Source organism: Chrysochloris asiatica, unplaced genomic scaffold, assembly GCF_000296735.1.
Source record: "Chrysochloris asiatica unplaced genomic scaffold, ChrAsi1.0 scaffold00133, whole genome shotgun sequence".
Taxonomy (NCBI): domain Eukaryota; kingdom Metazoa; phylum Chordata; class Mammalia; order Afrosoricida; family Chrysochloridae; genus Chrysochloris; species Chrysochloris asiatica.
Genome location: NW_006408651.1, coordinates 1,096,345 through 1,102,347, shown reverse-complemented (window position 1 = coordinate 1,102,347; position 6,003 = coordinate 1,096,345). Strand labels below are relative to the sequence as shown.

At 38.7% G+C, this 6,003-nt stretch overlaps 1 pseudogene; it reads left to right on the top strand.

Annotated features, from left to right (window-relative positions):
• Window positions 1-2,790: 2,790 nt before the first annotated feature.
• LOC102825134 lies at window positions 2,791-3,271 on the top strand (annotated as a pseudogene).
• Window positions 3,272-6,003: the final 2,732 nt, after the last annotated feature.

Below are 6,003 nucleotides of genomic sequence, written 5' to 3'. Positions count from 1 at the left end.
TGGGAGTAGACTGCCTCATCTTTCTCCTGCGGAACCGCTGGTAGTTTTGAACTGCTGACCTTGCGGCTCGCAGCCCGATTCGTAACTATAACGCTACCAGAGTGACCCTTTATAGGGCTTTGAAGGAGCAGCTGGTGAGCTTGAACCACTGACCTTGTGGTACAAACCGACCTTGCAGTCAAGCTCAGTAATCCATAGTGCCATACCAAGATTCTGTATAGAGAATCCTGGTGTGGTCGCTATTCATTATAAAACTCTGTCAGCTTTATCATATGTGAAAATTTTTTCATAATTTAAAAGCAAACAAAACACCAAAACATATTAATGTGAATATTTTGAAAAGATAACTAAAATAGCACCCAAATATACAAAATTTAAGGGAAAAAGCTATAGCAATGAGAAATTCAGGGATATTCATGGGTAGGTTGGCTAGTAATGTTGGTGATTGTGTGCCTCTGAGTCGATTCCTGTATAGGGCTTCCAAGCCTGTGAATCTTTACGAAAGCAGAAAGCCTCATCTTTTTCCTGTGGAACAACTGGTAGATTCAAACTACTGACCTTGTGGTTAGCAGTCCAGCTCATAAACCACTATGCTATAAGGGCTAGGGAGGTAATAGCTGATAGTAATATAGCAGTGAAAGTCATTCTCTTGTCTATATTTCCTCTTTTACACTATACACACATATACACACACACACATGTTGAGCTGCAGTGCCAGATAGCTAAGGTGCTGAACACTTGAATAGCCTGACAGCACTTTGAGTAGTCATATCATGTGACCATGACTACAGAGTGTCTGCTTTTTTTCCTTCCGTTTTCCAACAGGGTTTGGATGTCAATACTGGCTCTTTGGATGATGTTTTAGTTGTAGTGCACTCAGTGGTATGTACAGCTGTCAAGTGGATTCCTATTCCTATAACTCATAGCTACTCTATAGGAGAGAGTAGAATGGCTCCATGGAGTGTTTAGTGCTGTAGGTTTTAAAGGAAGCAGACTATTTCATCTTGCTGCTGTGAAGTGGCTGATGGGTTCCAAACACCAACCTTTCAATGAACACTTCAATACTTGGCCCACTGCACCATCAGGCTCCTTGCCCAGTATTAGTAATGATAATTATTCACAACAAATCAACATAATAGTCATAATATTGGTTATAGAATTTATTGAACCATACTATATTCCAAATACTAGTAACTGGGGATATGACATTAAACAAAACAGTCTCTGACTTCATGAAGCTTAAACTTGAAGAGGAAGAATTGATGTCGTGGTTGTTGTTTTTAGGTGTCTTTGAGTTGACTCTGACTCATAGCGACCCCATGTATAACAGAATGAAATATTACTAGCCCTGCTCTATCCTCTTAACTGTTGTTATACTTGAGCCCATTGTTGCTGCCACTGTGCCAATCTATCTCATTGGTGGTCTTCCTCTTTTTCATTGACCCTCCACTTTACCAAGTATGATGGCCTTTTCAGGGATTGATCCTTCCTGATAACATGTCCAAAGTATGAGAGATGAAGTCTTGCCATCCTGGTTTCTAAAGAGCATTCTGAATGGACTTCTTCCAACACAGATTTGCTTGTTCTTCAGGCAGTCCATAGTAATTTTAATACTCTTCTCCAATACCATAACTCAAATTCATCAATTCTTCTATGATCTTCCTTATTTATTGTCTAGCTTTCACATGTAAATGAAGCAATTGAAAATACCATACTTTGGGTCAGACTAATCTTAATACTCAAATTTATGTCTTTGTTCTTGGACACTTTAAAGAGATTTGCCTAATGCAATATGTCATTTAATTTCTTGGCTGTTGTTTCCATAAGTCTTAATTGTGGATCTAAGCAAAATGAAGTCCTTGACAAGTTTAATTTTTCTTCATTTATCATGATGTTATTTATTGGTCCAATTGTGAGAATTTTGGGCTTCTTTACATTGAAGTGCAATCCACACTTTGATTTTCATCAGTATTTTAAACTCTCTTTGCTTTAAGCAAGCAAGGTGATATCATCTACACATTGTAGTTATTAATTTCTTCCTCCAGTCCTGATGCCATATTCTTCTTCATGTAATCCAGTTTCTCAGATTATTTTCTCAACATACAGAGTTTATAAGTATGGTGAAATAATACAGGACTGGTGCACACTTTTCCTGATTTAAAATCATTCACTCTCCCCTTGTTCTGTTTGAAGAACTGCCTCTTGGTCTATGTATATGTCCCTCATGAGTACGATGAAGTATTCTGGAATACCCATTCTTCTCAATGTTATCTATAGTTTGTCATGATTCACATAGTCAAAGACTTTGCTTAGCCTATAAAGCACAAGTAAACATCCATCTGATGTCAGCAATGATGTCCTTAGTCCCTCATCTTCTTGTGAATCCAGTTTGAATTTCTGATAGTTCCATGTTGATGCATTGTTGCAGCTGTTTTTGAATTATCTTCTTCCCCAAGACATATAACTAACCAGGAAAGTGGTTCCATTTATTCACATATTATATAAAGATGATAAAGCATGGAAACAAAGAGAATGATGTGGGAGTGGAGACGGTTGCATTAGTTAGGATTGTCAAGGAAGTCCTTCTGAGAAAGCAAAAGTGGATATTTGATTTGGGATATTGTTGAAAAGAACAAAGTTATCATGAAAAACATGTTCTAACCAAGAGATCAATTAAGTTAACTGCCATCCTCTGTCCCCGCATTGTGTGCCTAATCTCAGCTGGTCTGCCAAAGACCTCCTGAGCGCCAGCCCAAATCCCCCACGTAGCCCCATTCCCACTCCAACAAAATGAAAGAAATGATCATGAATCAGGAAAAACTCTCCAAATTCTAGGCACAGGTGTGCATTGGTGGAAAAGGAACTGCTCACAGAAAGAAGAAGGTGGTTCATAGAATAGCCACAGCAGATGATAAAAAACTTTAGTTCTCCTTAAAGAAATTGGGAGTAAATAATATCTCTGGTATTGAAGAGGTGAATATGTTCACAAACCAAGGGGCAGTGATCCACTTTAACAATCCTAAAAGTTCAGGCATCTCTGGCAGCCAACACTTTCACCATTACCAGCCACACTGAGACAAAGCAGCTGACAGAAATGTTCCCCAGCATCTTAAACCAGATTGGCGCAGACAGTCTGACTAGTTTGAGAAGATTGGCTGAAGCTCTGCTCAAACAATCTGTGAATGGAAAAGCACCACTCTCTATTGGAGAGGATGATGATGATGATCTTGTGGAAAATATTAATGAGACATCCACGAATGAGGCTAACTGATTAGAGTTAACTTCTGAAGAAGATAAAACTTGAAAAAGTTACTTGGAGCTGCTATGTTATAATATTACTGCTTTTTCAATTTGTTTTGTTTATGGATCTGATAAAATTTAGATCTCTAATATTTTTAAGCTTAAGCTATTTGGACATTACAGCTCTTTTCAGTTTTTGCTTATACATAATTCATTCTTTACAGTCAATTATACTGAAGAAGCCTGAGAATAAATTTGAGACAAATGTTAATAAAAGTTCTTTGCCTAGTAAAAAATTAAATAAATAAATAAAAAGAGATCAATTAAGTACAAAGTCCCTGAGATTGGAACAGAATAGTTCATTGTGTAGAAATTAGAGCCTGTGAAGCCAGAAAAGCAAAAGAAATGTTGGAAGGTGGCAGTAGATAAAGTCAAAACAGAAGGATTATTTCCTAGGCTGTGTTTTCCAGAGAATCAAAAGCAATGAAACTCGTGTATGCATATATAAACAGAAATTTGTATCAGTGAAATGCCTCACACAGCTGTAGAAGTGGGAGAGACCCAAGTATGGGTCAGATGGCTGTGATGCTGGAAGCTATGCCAAAGGTACTTTAATTACCTGCAGGGTCACCCACAGTGGACAGGTTTTATTAGAGCTTCCAGATTAAAACAGACTAAGAAAGGTGCCCATTCTTATACTTTCAACTGTTTTTCAACAATCGTGTTAAAGCTATTCAACATATAAAGGGAAATTGTAAGGAAATAAATGTAAGGAAATAAATTTTATCATGGCTCCTCCCACACACAATACACAGAAGTTAGAATGAGATGGGCTGTATACCTAAACCAAAGTTTTATACCCTCTAGATGAAAATAAAATAAGCTTGTGACTTTGAGATAAGCACATGTTTCTTAATAAGAACACAAGAACTAGTTGTGTGTCTGTGCAGTCTTTGAGACATCCCTCCCACGGCCACCCTCATCCTGTCTTAAGGGTGTTATCAGTCCTTTATCCCATCATCTCGTAGCCCCACAGTTCATGACCTGTTACAGTTTGTGCTCCTTCACCTAACTCATGCCTGCTGCCACTTTGAGGTACTGCTTCCAGGTAAGGTTGACCTACAGGATGAGGGAGTTGCTGCTGGTAGTGGGGCCCAGTTGTTCAGCCTTCACCATGTCCACTTCCACGTGGGAAGGCCGACCTATCGCATACCAGCCTGGACAAACCCATCTCCACATCTGCCCCCTGCAGGGAAATTTACAAAGAGATTTTTTTTTTTTTCAAAATCCAAATCCCAAATCACGTGACACCCACCTCCAGTTACTAGAGTGTTAATCTAACAGAGAGGACATGGCATTGGACTTTGTAACCTGGAAACGTTCATATTCTCTTTTATATCTGTATAGTGGGTTTTTGTTACTACTGTGGCCATCACAATTCTGGTTATTTAAAGTTTGCACTTGCCTAGCAACAATATTCTTACTCCTAAAGAAATCAATATGCAGATTTGGCAGAGGACAGAAATTAAACCGTGACCAAATAACATTCCCAGACAGACATTGAAGAGTGGGCTTCTTGGAATGAAGTTGCACCCACAAGTATAAAGACTGAAGAAGGGAATGGGACTGTATCAACACAACAGAATACTTTGGAACAACTGGCTCCTGACAATTTTAAGGAGCTGACCTCAAAAATATAAGGAAAACTCAGAAGAGGGTACCATTACTTATTTTTCATCCCAGGTTTCTCTAGAGTAACAGAAACACAAGATAAGCGTTTCATTCATCAGTTCTTCTGAGTTAGGTAATGAAATATCAGGCAAGAAAACATCAGTGCATTGGAAGACGATGCAGTCTCATAAGCAGGTAAAGTTTTCAGGCAGCAGAAAATAGCAAACAGAGAAAAGAACAGCAGAACAACAGCAGAAAATAATGGCAAAGGAAGTGCTGCAGTTAATGAAGAAAGAACAAAACAAACTTGGTATGAAGCATTCATAATGAAGCTATTTATTCATCAAAAGTTACAGTTCAAGAAGAAGGAATTTGAACTCCATAACCCAAGAAACATGTATATGGATTTAAGAATATTTTCATACTACAAATGTACTGCTTGGTTTTAATGCATTCATAAGATACTCTGGACACCAGGATTCTCCCAAAGTACACTGAACTCATAGTTGTTAAGACAAAAACAAAAATAATATGTGAAACAATCGTTTCTTCAACATGCTTCAAATAACAGACAATTGGCTGCAATAGAGAAATTATTGCAAATAGAATATACCAATATGGTATTTTCAATAACCTCATATGGATGTGAAAGCTAGACAGTGAATATGGAAGATCGTAGAAGAATTGATGCCTTTGAGTTGTGGTGTTGGAGGAGAATACTGAAAGTGCCATGGACTGCCAAAAGAACCAATAGATCTGTTTTGGAAGAAGTGCAACCAAAGTGCTCCATGGAGGCCAGGATGGCTAGGCTTAGTCTCTCATACTTTGGACATATTGCCCAGAGAGAACAGTCGCTGGAGAGGGATGTCATGCTGGGTAAGGTGGAGGGTCAGAGAAAAAGAGGAAGACCCCCAACGAGATGGATCAGCCAGGTGACATCATTGATGGCGTCAAGTGTGGCAGCGGTAGTGAGGTTGGCCCAGGATCGGACATTGTTTGGTTCTGCTGTGCATGGGATCGCTATGAGTCGGTTCCGACTCGATGGCACCTGACAACAACAACAACAATATCTCTTCAAGCTAGTATTTTTAG